The sequence below is a fragment of the Equus asinus genome, chromosome 26, assembly GCF_041296235.1.
Source record: "Equus asinus isolate D_3611 breed Donkey chromosome 26, EquAss-T2T_v2, whole genome shotgun sequence".
Lineage (NCBI taxonomy): Eukaryota > Metazoa > Chordata > Mammalia > Perissodactyla > Equidae > Equus > Equus asinus.
Genome location: NC_091815.1, coordinates 37,475,056 through 37,488,797, shown reverse-complemented (window position 1 = coordinate 37,488,797; position 13,742 = coordinate 37,475,056). Strand labels below are relative to the sequence as shown.

General features: G+C 45.3%; 1 long non-coding RNA gene across 1 annotated transcript; it reads left to right on the top strand.

Annotated features, from left to right (window-relative positions):
* Positions 1-12: 12 nt before the first annotated feature.
* LOC139042139 (uncharacterized) lies at positions 13-4,628 on the top strand. Its single transcript, XR_011498403.1, has 3 exons — positions 13-375; positions 2,136-2,451; positions 4,407-4,628. It is a non-coding gene; the product is annotated as an uncharacterized lncRNA (long non-coding RNA).
* Positions 4,629-13,742: the final 9,114 nt, after the last annotated feature.

Below are 13,742 nucleotides of genomic sequence, written 5' to 3'. Positions count from 1 at the left end.
CCAATCCGTGATGGAAGGGGCCCAATGTAATCCTCAGGTGACCAGGTATTTGGCTGGTCTCTCTGAGAAACCGTGCCACACTGGGGGCTCAGCGCCACTTGCTGCTACCAACAGGTGGGCACTGGTCAGTGACATGGCTGGCTAAGCCTTGGTGAGGCATTTAAATGCATGGATAGCCCACCATGGCCACTTTGTTCGTGAGCCCATTGAGCAAGCATGGGGGAGACTGGGGAAAGAAGCTGACGGAGAGCCACAGAACGGTCATCTGCTCTGCGGGGTGGCTTAAAGCATTCTCTGTAACAGAGGTTTTTGAGGGAGAGTTCACCTGGATACGGATTATGAAATGTTTTCCACTCCTGACGCTTCTGACACCAAGTATGTGAGTTTCTTTCTTTTTTTTTTCCCCCCCACGCCAACAAGCAGTTGTCCAGCTCTGGATACTGAGTGTCCAGTGATTCAATGCGATTCTGAATCTGGGTGCAGTAATGACCTGCGATTATTGTCAGACCCCACAGGAGAAGGGCTCAGTCCTGCTAGACCGCCCCCACTTCAGACACTAATCACGAGTCCCTGGGCTCCTGGACTTCTGACCCACTGGCTCGAAATCGGGGGTTCCCACGACCCCCTCCTCTTGTTCTGTAATTTGCTAGAATGGCTCACAGAATTCAAGAAGGCCCTTTACTCAGTATTACTGGTTTATTACAAAAGATACAACTCAGAAACAACCAAATAGAGGAAAGGATGCATAGGGCTTGGGGGGGCTGGACGTGGGGAAGATGCTGTGCCCCCTCCAGGTGCACCACCCTCCCAGCACCTTGATGCTTCTACTGGTGTGGAAGCTCTTTGAACCCCATTATTTAGGGTTTTTATGAAGATTCTATTACGCAGGCATGATTGATTAAGCCATTACCCATCGGTGTTGAAGCTCAGTCTTCTCCTCTCAGGAGGTCAGGGGTGGGGTTGAAAGTTCCAATCTTTTAGTCATCTGATTGGCTCCTGTGACAACCAGCCCCCATTCAGAAGTTACGTAGGAGCCTGCCAAGAGTCATCTCATTAGCATAAACTCAGGTGTGGTTGAAAGAGGGTTATTATTTTCTTTTATTTTTTTAAAGGTATGCTTTTTGGTGAGGAATATTGGCCCTGAGTTCACATCTGTTGCCAATCTTCCTCTTTTTTTTTCCTCCCCAAAGCCCCAGTGCGTACTCGTATATCCTAGCTGTAAGTCCTTCTAGTTCTCCGTGGGACGCTGCCTCAGCATGGCTTGACGCCCGGTGCTAGGTCCAGGCCCAGGATCCAAACCGGCGAACCCTGGGCCGCCAAAGTGGAGCACACGAACTTAACCACTCGGCCACGGGGCCAGCCCACCGAAAGGGGTGTATTATAAATACACTCCCCTCACCCCCATCACCCAGGAAATTACAAGGGTTTCAGGAGCTCAGTGCCAGGAACTGGGGACAAAGACCAAATTAAATATCTTATTCCATCACAGTAACACACAGATCTTTCCATACTGTGGGTCCATTGGAAAGTTTCATTCGTCCATCCATCAGTATTGATGAGCCTCCTACTGAGAAGAAAACAGGCTACTTCCTGCCTTAATGGAGATTTTATCTTATTTGTTGATGGCAAAACGTTCGAGATACAGTAACTGCTTCATTTGGAGGGGACATTCCCACTGTCCTCAGATTATTAGATTCTCAGTAACTTCCCTGATGTGACAGGCTCCCCAGTTTTCAGGAGTTTTTTTCTCACATGTTCTGGCATATGTGTGTCTTTTTATTTTTTAATAAATTTTTCATCACAATTTTTTTTTTAAGATTGGCCCTGAGCTAACATCTGTTGCCAATCTCTTTTTTTTTTTTTCTTTTTCTTCTTCTTCTCCCCAAAGCTCCCCAGTACATAGTTGCATATTCTAGTTGTAGGTCCTTCTGATTCTGGTCCTTCTGGTGCTATGTGGGATGCCGCCTCAGCATGGCTTGATGAGCGGTGCCATATCTGTGCCCAGGATCCGAACCAGTGAATCCAGGCCACCGAAGCAGAGTGCGCGAACTTAACCACTTGGCCACGGGGCCGGCCCCCATGTGTGTGTCTTAAGTCAAGACGGTGTGTCTATCTGCTCCTTCCTGCTTTTTTAGGTCATCAATGCAGTTGACCAGAATGGAATCTAAGGGCTATTGAAAGATGGAGTTTCCTGAAGAATAAGCTGTGGAACGGGGTTGAAGAATTCACGTAACCCGGGAGAAGGTGTGACCGTCCTGCGCTACACCTGTATGAATTTCCTGGGGCTGCTGGAACCAATCATTACAATCTTGGTGCCTCAAAACAACAGAGATTTATTCTCTCACAGTCCTGCAGGCCAGAAGTCTGAAACAGAGGTGTCAGTAGGGCCCCACTCACTTTAAAGGCTCTAGGGGGAAACGAGTTCCTTGCCTCTGCCAGCTTCTGGTGACGGTGGGTGTTCCTGGTCTAGTGGCCTCCACATCCAATCTCTGCCTCCTGTTTTCCTGTCACCTTCGCCTCTGTGTGTGTCTGTGTCTTCTCTTCTGTCTGAAATCTCCATCTCTGTCCAGTTAAGACATTTATCATTGGTTTTAGGGCCCACCTGGGTCACCCAGGATGATTTCCTCTTCACAAGATCCTTAACTTCGTCATATCCGAACAGCCCCTGTTTGCAAATAAGGTCACATTTACAGGTTCCAGGGGTCAGGGTGTGGCCACATCTTGAGGGCTGCTATTCAGCCCACTATATCATCCCCGGTGAAGCCACACTGCTTCTAGATCTTCTGTTTACTGTGCTAGAGGTAAATGGATTGGCCATTCTAGATGCCTAGGGCTGGGTTGGTTTCATCCGGCAAGATCACAATTGCACGGCTGCAATTAGAGTTCCCCTGCTGGCGTCCTGTCTACACAGCAGTGAGCCTTGTGGAAGTGGGGAAGAAGGAGGGGGAACAGGATCCCGCGTGTCCAGATCTCACTTTTTCCCAGGGAGGTTGGGTTTCTTGGGATGATGGAGACCTGTGCCTCCAGCGCCATGCAGGAGGAAGACTCCTTCTAGACACTGACATTGTCAGTTATCACCACCCTGCTCCATTCTTCTCCGCTCAGGACCTCAGAACCCTTGCTCTGTGTCCTGTGGAACTGTTCCAGAACCAGCAAATTCCCCTATGAAAGCCACTTCGTCGTTAAGTGTTCTTTCTTCCCTGGTCTTCATGGAAATGGATATCCCCCTAGCCTTTTCTCTGGCTATAACACCTTTTTGTTATCTGCGGACTTCCTGGTTACTTACCTTCATTTTCATGTGGTTTCCTGAAATTCTCTAAAGAGCTTCTCAACTGATGTGCCGTGAACAGGGCACAGGTTGGCTGTGAGATGTTGATTCTCTTGGCCCTCGGAGCGACCTGGGTGCCTCTGACTGTGGCAGACTCATTTGTTTACCTCATTGAGCTGTCAGAATATTCTGTTTCTGTTTACCCCATGGTGTGAAAATGTGTGAGAGTCATTGACTTAGAAGACCCTCACATTGACATTACCCTCCACTCCACAGCAGTCATCGATCCACTCAGTTGTCCATGCCTCTCAGGCATCAATCACTTCTCCTTCCATCTCACTTTCTCAGCAATTTTCACTATGACCTTTTCTTAACCTGATAGGAACCCCGCAGTCCATCAGCCCTCTCTTTCCTTCCCTTTCCTCCTTCTTCAGCTACGATTCCCCATCCATCATTTCAATAACACTCTCAGGTTAGGGATTGAACACTCCTTTGCCCTTCTGTCTTTGCATCACCCCAGTCTTGGAGACAAAAAAGCCCATCTAACACGGTTTCTTTTTTTCTGTGTTTGTCCCTAAGCAATTGGACATTCCTGGAGAAAGTCACATTACAGGACAGAGCAGTTCCACCATAAATACATGATCACCAAATTCAAATATACCCTCAACATTGCCCACAATCCCATTGCAATCAACCGGTCAACTCTTTCTCATCTCCACAGTGACAAGCACACTATTTTTATCCCCTTCAGTCTGCGACACCCTTTACACCTCCTGCCCCCCGTTCTCAGCCTGTGACCTGCCTTCTTTATTTACAGAAATAACAGAAGCTGTCAACTGGGAAGTCCCTCAATTTCCCTATGCTATGACCATAAACCTGACTGTACTTCTAGGACCATTCTCTTCTAACAATAGTGAAGTTGTTCGTCTCATCTCATGCCAATCCTTTTTCTTATTTTTTTGATCCTTAAATACCTCCTTCTCATAATCTCACTATTGCTATTACTCATCTTCTTCTCTTGGGATCCTCAGCATCTTCCACTTAAAGAACCTTTCATCAGCTTTTAAAGAAATAATAGATATTTTTAACTGTGGTAAAATACACGTAACATAAAATTTACCTTTTTAACCATTTTTAGGTGTACAGTTCAGTGGCATTAGGTACATTCACACTGGGACCATGTGAAGACGCAGGGAAAAGACAACCATTTACAAGCCAAGGAGAGAGATCTCAGAAGAAACCAACCCTGCCGACACTTTGAACTTGGATTTCTAGCTTCCAGAATTGTGAGAGAATCAATTTCTTTTTGAGCCATCCCATCTGTGGTACTTTATTAATACAGTTTCTTACCACTTTGGGCAATCTTTTCTCAGTTCTTAACTTTCTGGTCTCTCAAGTAACTGATGCTGTTAGCGTCTCCTTCCAACTTGAAACCCTGTCCTCTAGGATTGTATCACACATCATTCTCTTGGTTTTCCTTCTGCTCCGTTAGGTTCCCTCTCGCCTTTGCAAGCTCATGCTCCTTTAAATACTAGCGTTCCTCAAGGCTCTTTCCTGGGCCCCTGCTCTTCTTGTGACACACTCTTTTTTTTTTTTTTAAAAGATTTTATTTTTCCTTTTTCTCCCCAAAGCCCCCCATACATAGTTGTATATTTTAGTTGTGGGTCCTTCTAGTTGTGGCATGTGGGATGCCGCCTCAGCATGGCTTGATGAGCGGTGCCATGTCCACACCCAGGATCTGAACCGGTGAAACCCTGGGTTGCTGAAGCGGAGCGCTCGAATTTAACACTCGGCCATGGGGCCAGCCACTCTTTTTTTTTTTTTTTTTTTAAACAACCTTGTAAATGCTGTGTAAATCTTTTAATTTCTTTTTCTAGAAGATTGGCCCTGAGCTAACATCTGTTGCCAATCTTCCCTCTTTTTTTTCTCCCCAAAGCCCCAGCACATAGTTTATATCCTAGTTGTGAGTCCTTCTAGCTCATCTATGTGGGACACCACCACAGCGTGGCCTGATGAGCGGTGTGTAGGTCCATGCCCAGGATCTGAACCAGCAAACCCCGGCCCACTGAAGCGGAGTTCATGAACTCAACCACGATGCCACTGGGCCGGCAGCCCCTCATGACACACTCTTATGAAGGAATTCCCTACATACCGGCTTCAGGTAGCACCAATGTGTAAATGACCCAGCATTAGTGAAGATGATAGTTCAGCTGCTACAGTAAAGGTGAAATATCAACAGCCTCAACCAGTGCTGATCAATAGAAAAATAATGTGAGCCACACGTGCAATTTTAAATTTTCTGGTAGCCGCATTGAAAAGAGGTCAAAGGAAAGGGTTGAGTTAATTTTAACAACTTATCTTATTTAATCCAGTGTAGTTGTCCATTGCCTAACAATGTTTCTGTCAACAACAGACTACAGATGCAACGGTGGTCCCATTAGATTAGTGCCGTATTGCCTAGGTGTGTAGCAGGCCCTACCATCTAGGTTTGTGTAAGTATCTCTCTGATGTTTGCACAGTGATGAAATTGCCTAGTGACAGGTTTCTCAGAAGGTATCCCAGTTGTTAAGAAACGCATGACTATATATCAAAAATATTATCAACCTGTGACACTAGCCACATTTCAAATACTCAGTAGCCACATGTGGCTAATGTCTACCATATTGGACAATATAAGCGCATACAAGTTAATGGTATGTTTCTGTCTCTTGTAGCAGTCCAAGAGCTAGCAATCCAAGGTTGACATGATACCTCCACGGTCTCAAGGAGTCATTCTCCCTTGTTGCCCTGTCATCTTCAACAAGGGCTTCCTTTTGGGATCTAACATATGATCTAGGTCATACCACTGTGTTGGCATTGTGGCCAGCAGGAAAAGAATGGCAAGGGGTTGGTGTGTTTCTTTTTAAGTGTGTGATCCTGAAATTGCACAGGTCACTTCTATACATATGCCTTTGCCCAGGACTTAGTTACATGGCCACATATAGCTGTAAGGGAGACCAGGAAATAGAATCTTCAGTGGGGGAAACATATACCCAGATAAATCTTTTATTATAGAGGAAAAAAATTGGGGAAATTACTGGTAACCTCTGCTACAACTCACAGGAATATAGTGCAACCCAGATTTGTCCTCTGAGCTCCAGACATGTGTATCCAGGTGCTCAATTAGCCTCTACTTGGATATCGCAAAAGCCCAAACTCAATACATCCAAAATTAGCACATGATCTTTGCTCCAAATCCTGGTCCCTTCCAGTGCACCATATCTCACCGGTAAATTTCACCACCCTTCATCCTGTTGTACAAGCCAAAATTCCAAGAGTCATCGTTGATATTGTCATCTCCCATATCTTCCCACGTCCAGCTCAACGCCAGGTCCTGTCACTTTTACCTCCTATATTCTCTCTCAAATTCATCAACTTCTGTACATCTCTGGATTAGTCACCAACTGCTGGGTAATAACTTCCCCCAAACTTAGTGTTTTAAAGGAATGAGGTGCTGACACATGCTACAGCATGGATGAACCTTCAGAACATTATGCAGAGTGAAAGAAGCCAGACACAAAAGGACAAATACTGTATGAGTCCACTCATATGAAGCACCCAGTGGTCAAATTCACAGGGACAGAAAGTAGAACGGTAATGACCAGGGGCCGGGGGAGGGGAAATAGGAGTTAGTGTTTACTGGATACAGAGTTTCAGTTTGGGATAATGAGAGAGTTCTGGCCATGTGTAGTGGTGTCGGTTGCGCAAGAATGAGAATGACCTTAGTGACAGTAAATTATACACTCAAAAATGGTTAAAACGGGGGGCTGGCCCCGTGGCCGAGTGGTTAAGTTCGCGCGCTCCGCTGCAGGCGGCCCAGTGTTTCGTCGGTTCGAATCCTGGGCGCGGACATGGCACTGCTCATCAAACCACGCTGAGGCAGCGTCCCACATGCCACAACTACAAGGACCCACAACGAAGAATATACAACTGTGTACTGGGGGGCTTTGGGGAGAAAAAATAAAATAAAATCTTAAAAAAAAAATGGTTAAAATGGTAAATTTTATGTTACGTGTATTTTACCACAATAGTTAAAAAGAAAAAAAAAAAAAGAATAGCCTGGCCAATCTTGAAGAGGAATAACAAAGCTCAAAAACTTATGCTACTGGGTATAAAGACTGATTTATGAAGCCAAGTAATTAAGTGAGTGTGATATTGGCACAAAGCTAGACAAATAGAATAATGGAGCAGACTGGAGAGTTCAGAATGGAACAGGAGAAGAAAATGGAAGATAGTTAATACCCTGAGCACCCGCCCTTTTTAAAGAATGATTGAGTGTCATAAATAGAATTATCCAAATATCCCTGGAGTGGACTGTTGGCAGATCCACACTTGCTGGACTGGGTTGGGCTGAAGGAATCCTCACAGGCACCCAGTTCCATATGTCCTCCATGCCTCACAGTGACTGAGAGCATCAATGACCATGACCATCCTCCAAAGGGCATCTCTAGAATTTTCAGTTTCTAAGCAACCCCTCCCCTCTGAGGAGCTTCTCCTGTGCTTAGACCGTCTATCACCAAAGCCTGTGAATGGATTTCCGCTTCCCTTAGAGCCGGGCTGTCCAATAGAAAAATAGTGGGAGCTGTAAATAGAACTTAAACATTTCTAGTAGCCACATTTTTTTTTTAATTTCATCTTTTTTTTTTTAAAGATTTTATTTTTTTCCTTTTTCTCCCCAAACCCCCCGGTACATAGTTGTATATTCTTCTGTGTGGGTCCTTCTAGTTGTGGCATGTGGGACGCTGCCTCAGCGTGGTTTGATGAGCAGTGCCATGTCCGCGCCCAGGATTCGAACCAACGAAACACTGGACCACCTGCAGCAGAGCGCTTGAACTTAACCACTTGGCCACGGGGCCAGCCCCCACATTTTTAAAAAGTGAAAAGATAGGTGAAGTTAACTTTAAAAGCCTATTATATTTAACCCAAATTATTAATATGTTTTGCATAATATGAAGAAAAATTTCTCAATGAGCCCCAGTTGTTGGTCATGAAGAGGACGGTGGCCTGAACTCTCTTTAAAATCTGGTGTGTATTTTGCACTTCCTAATATCTCATTTCAGATGTTAAGTTTTCAAAGGGAACTGCTTCCTCTGTAGGTGAAATTCATAAAATACACAGTTGAAAAACTAAATTCACAAGCCCGAGCTATCCAAACATACTAAAAGTTATCTAATAGCTGAGCAAGTATCAGCCTTTAGATTTAAATTAGTTAAATGTAAATAAAATTTAAAATTCAGTTCCTCAGTCTCACTAGCTCCATTTCGGGCTCTCAGCACGGCGACCACATTGCACAGCACAGCCTTGAAGTCCTGAGTTCTCCAGGCTCGGAATGGAACGGTGTCTTGGAGTGGGTCAATCTGTACTAGCATACAGACCGCAGCAGTATTTCACAAAAATAATACATTGTGACCAAGCGCGATTTATTCCAGGAATGCCAGAATGACTCATATTTGGAGACCATTAGTAAAATTTGTCATATTAACAGAGCCAAGTAGGAAAAAAAAATATGACCATTCCCAATATGCTAAAAGAGTATTTGACAAAATTTAATATCTGTTAATTTTTTTTTTTTTAAGAAAAACACTGAGGGTCTGGCCCTGTGGCCGAGTGGTTCAGTTCACGCGCTCTGCTTCGGTGGCCCAGGGTTTCGTCAGTTCGGATCCTGGGCGAGGACATGGCACCGCTCATCAGGCCATGCTGAGCCAGCATCCCACATAGCAGATCCTGAAGGACCCACAACTGGAATATACAGCTATGTACTGGGGGACTTTGGGGAGAAGAAGAAGAAGAAAAAAAAGAAGATTGGCAACAGATGTTAGCTCAGATACCAATCTTTAAAAAAAAAGAAAAAGAAAAGAAAAACACTGAATAAATAGGAAGTTATAGTTCCTGAAGCTGTTAGCCATCTGTGACTCTCCAGGCCTCCTTCTCTGGGAAGGGATTTCTCTGGTCCCTGGTGACAGGGCTGGTGTCTAAGGCCCCTACTTCTCAGCGCGCTCTTTGCTCTTTGCAGGAATTCAGCATATATAAACACCGTAGACAATGTCTGATATTTTGGGGTCTTCCTAATATCTAAACCCCCAACTTATTTTGGGAGGGGGTAATTCCCCACTGTGGGCACAAGGAGGGAGCTGGCTTCTGACTTATTGGGAAGACTAAATGAGCTAGACCTGCCTTCTTCTTACTCCCTGGAAGGCGGGCATAGGCCATTGAAGGCTTGCCCCTGGGACTTCGAATTAGGCAGGAAAGAGGTAAGGACAGAGGAAAATTAAGAGGGCAGCAGCAAGGGGAAAAAGACATCATTGGTCAAGCGTTGAGTGGGGCGTGTCCAGTGGATCTGGCGGCCGAGGCGGCTTCCCACCCCAGCTGTGGTCGGAACATTCTCTCCGAGGCCTCTTCTTGGCTTCCCTCCACATTCCCGAGCCTGGGTCCCCAGATTTCCCATGCGTTCTGTGATGGACTCAGTGTCCTTCCGGTAAGTTCCTCCTCTGCTTCTGAGATCCGAAAGTGATGTCTGTCATTTGCAAACCAGAGCACGATAGGTAGGCGCTGTCACGGCCCTGGTGCTGGAAACTCAGGAATTCCCCTTCACGAGGCCTGAGAGAAGGTTTCATGCCCAGGAGACAATCTTCCTTTTCCTTGCGAGGCAGATTGGATGAACAGATGGCGACTCTCGTCGTCCTCAAGCAAAATAGACTGAAGTCTTCACTTTGGAAGTCGTAGGCTGTATTTTTGAGGGAACAAGGAAGGAAATCTATTTGATTTGTAAAACTCCTCTGCCAAATGCACTTATCCGATTGGAAGTAAATCAAGACTCCATCTATAGGGGGCTAGATAAATAAATCGCAGTACCTTCAGATAATGCAACAATGTGCATAGCTAAAAAAAAAAAAAAAAAAGAACGAGAAAGCTCTTTTTACCTAAATGGAAAATTTTCCAGGGTATTGTCTCAAGTGAAAAAGGCAAGATGCAGAATGGGGTATGAGGATGAAACATTTTGTGTGAGAAAATATAAAAATAAGAATAGGTAGGGGCTGGCCCGGTGGCATAGTGGTTAAGTTTATGGGCTCTGCTTCAGCAGCCAGGGCTTTGCCAGTTTGGATCCCAGGTGTGGACCTAGACATGGCTTATCAAGCCATGCTGTGGCGGTGTCCCACAGACAAAATAGAAGAAGACTGGCATAGATGTTAGCTCAGTGACAATCCTCCTCAAGCAAAAAGAGGAAGATTGGCAACAGATGTTAGCTCGGGGCCAATCTTCCTCACCAAAAATTTTTTAAAAAAGGTAAGAATAGGTATTCCTATTTTATTATGTTTGTTTGCCTAAACACTGGAAGAATACACTAGAGACTCATAAAAGTGGTGACCTCTAAGGTAGGGCAAAATGTGAGATGTAGAGTACAGGTGTGGAAATGAAATTTCATGTATATATTTAAATTTTTAATTTTAAACATTAATGCATTATTTATTTAAAATTATATCTATGTTTAGATTATATGACTCAATGCATGTAAAATACTTAGAACAATGGCTTCATGCCAGTACATGCTAATTATGCACTATATAATATATACTAAAATTATATAAAATATGCAATGGAAAGTTCTGGAAAGATACAGAAGAACTTGGTTCAGATCAGAAGGGAAGAACTGGGCAATTGGAGCACTGGTATGGATGAGAGACTTACTTTCACTATCCACCCTTCTTTTTGTATTTTCTGAATCTTCTACCATGGCAAATATATTACCAAGTCAAAACACATAAGTATGCATGTATTTTAACGAGCTATTTATAATTTGCCAGGCAAGGAGCCTTATGATGACAAATGAATGCAGATGCCTTTTCCTACCAAGCTCTGAGGGAGCCGATCACTGGGCAAATGTCGCAATTCCCTTTCACAGACTGAAATAGATAAGATCACAGACACAGAGTCTGAAGGCTTGAAGGCCAAGATGAATTCATCCCAGTGTCTGTGATCTACATGCATGGGATTTATCCCACACCTATTGTGGGGTATCAAGGTTCTGCGAGCCAGAGTGTGGCCAGGGGACTGGGGTCACCTCCAGGATGGCCACCTAGCTAGGATAACCTCTGCATGCCCTCTGGGATCTAGCCTGGGGCCCAGGACACAGGAGACTTCGGTAAAAATACCTCAATTCGGGGAATCGAGGGCTGACCCCAGGCTTTCACCGCGTGTGGTCTCTTTCTTTCCTTTGTCTTTTTTTTAAAGATTGGCACCCAAGCTAACATCCATTGCCAATCTTTCTTTTTCTCCCCAAAGCCCCCCAGTACATAGGTGTATATTCTAGTTGTGGTCCCTTTGGTGGTGCTATGTGGGGTCCCACCTCGGCATGGCCTGATGAGCGGTGCCATGTCCTCACCCAAGATCTGAACCCGCGAAACCCTGGGGCGCCAAAGTGGAGCACACGAACTTAACCACTTAGCCACAGGGCCAGTCTCTCTAAATCTGCAGTTAACAGGCTAGACCAGTGAAAACACAAAAAAACAGATCAAGATGGTCTGCGGAGCTGGGCCCAGTGGGGGCCCATCCACGTTAGGTTGCCCTCTAGACCACCGGGAGGGTAAACATGCATTCATCGTAGGCGTGGAAGGGGGACATTTCTCTCCCTTCTTTCTCACACATTCAGAGTGAGTGCTGCGTGGCGTGTTAAGCACAGGGGACACAGCAAGTGAACAAGACAGACAGGATCACTCTTACTCTGCACGTATATTCAAGAAGGAGGCAACGAATAAGCAGGCACATACACAGTTGTTGATGAGCAGCGAAATAAAAGGGTACGGAGGATATTGAGGCTCTGTTGACACCGAGTGGTCAGAGAAGGGCCTTTTGAGGGGGTGACATGTGACCTGAGACCTGAAGGATCAGGAGGAACCAGAGAGTCTAAAGAAGGCTGAACATTCCAGACCCTGGAAGGAGCAAATGCCCCGAGAGAGAGGGATGGAACGGATGTGTTTGTGGAAGAGCAAGAAGGATAACGTGGCTGAACCCAGAGAGACAGAGGAACTGTGGTGGGAGAGGAGGCCGATAACGTGGGATCGTCACAAAGACAGATACATAGACGGATGTAGCAGAATACAGATTTCAGAAACAGATACACACATAGAAAGCCACTTGATTTATGAACAAAGGCACAGCATGATGCTGAGGAGAGAGAATGGATTGTGTGTATGTGTGTGTGTGTGTGTTGTGTTGAGCCAATGATGCCTACCCCACACCATACCCCCAAATAAATTTCTAGATGGTTCTTAGGTCTAACTGTGAATGATAAAACCATACATATTCAAGAATAAGACATTGGGGGCTGGCCCCGTGGCTGAGTGGTTAAGTTTGCACACTCCACTTTGGCAGCCCAGGGTTTTACCGGTTCAGATCCTGGGCACGGACATGGCACTGCTCATCAGGCCATGCTGAGGTGGTGTCCCACATGCCACAACTAGAAGGACCCACAACTACAATATACAACATGTACTGGAGGGCTTTGGAGAGAAGAAGGAAAAAGAAAAAAAAGAAAAAGAATAAGACATTGGAAAACATCGTCAGGATCCTGGGATTGGCGACGATTTCTTAGGATGCAGAAGCATTGTGTACGTGGAAAGTGGTAAACTGGGCTATCTTGAAACGGAGAACTTCTGTTGCTATGGACTGAACGTTTGTGCCCCACCCACCCCCACAAATTCATACGTTGAAACTTAGTCCAAAATGTGATGGTATTTGAAGGTGGGGCCTTTGGGACATGCTTAGATAGTCAAAGTGGAGCTGTCATGAATGGGATTAGTGCCCTTATAAGAAGAGACCCCCGAGAGCTCTTTGGTCCTTCCTGCCAGGAGAGGACACGGTGAGAAGATGTCACCCATGGACCAGAAAGCGCCCTCTCACCAGACACAGAATCTGCCAGTGCTGTGATCGATCTTAGACTTCCAACCTCCAGAACTGTGAGAAATAAATGTCTGTTGCTTACAAGCCATCCAGTCTGTGGTATTTTGTTATAGTCGCCCAAACAGATTCAGACATCTGTTCGTCAAAAGTTACTTATGATAAGGGACAGGAAATTGTTTGGCACAAAAGGAATTGTTGAGGAGGAAATGAGAAGCAACGAAAGGAGACCAGGACCCCCTTTGTCGCTGGAGTGTGCTCGCTAATTAGGATTCACCCGCAGGTTCCGTGAAAGTGAGGTGCACACTGAAGTTGAGTCTCTCCCGAGATGAGAAAAAGCTGAGAACTAACAGAGTATGTGACAGTGACAAGGGGCATCTGGAGGGATTCAGAGGAATGCCGAGATGGAGAAAACTGTTGACAGGAACGTGGGGGTGGTGACTGTGAGTTATAAATGACTTCTCATGTCCAATTCCCCTGCACAGATTTTTCTAGGCCTTCTCATTCCTGAGGGAACATATGTTTTGCCTACATAGGTCTG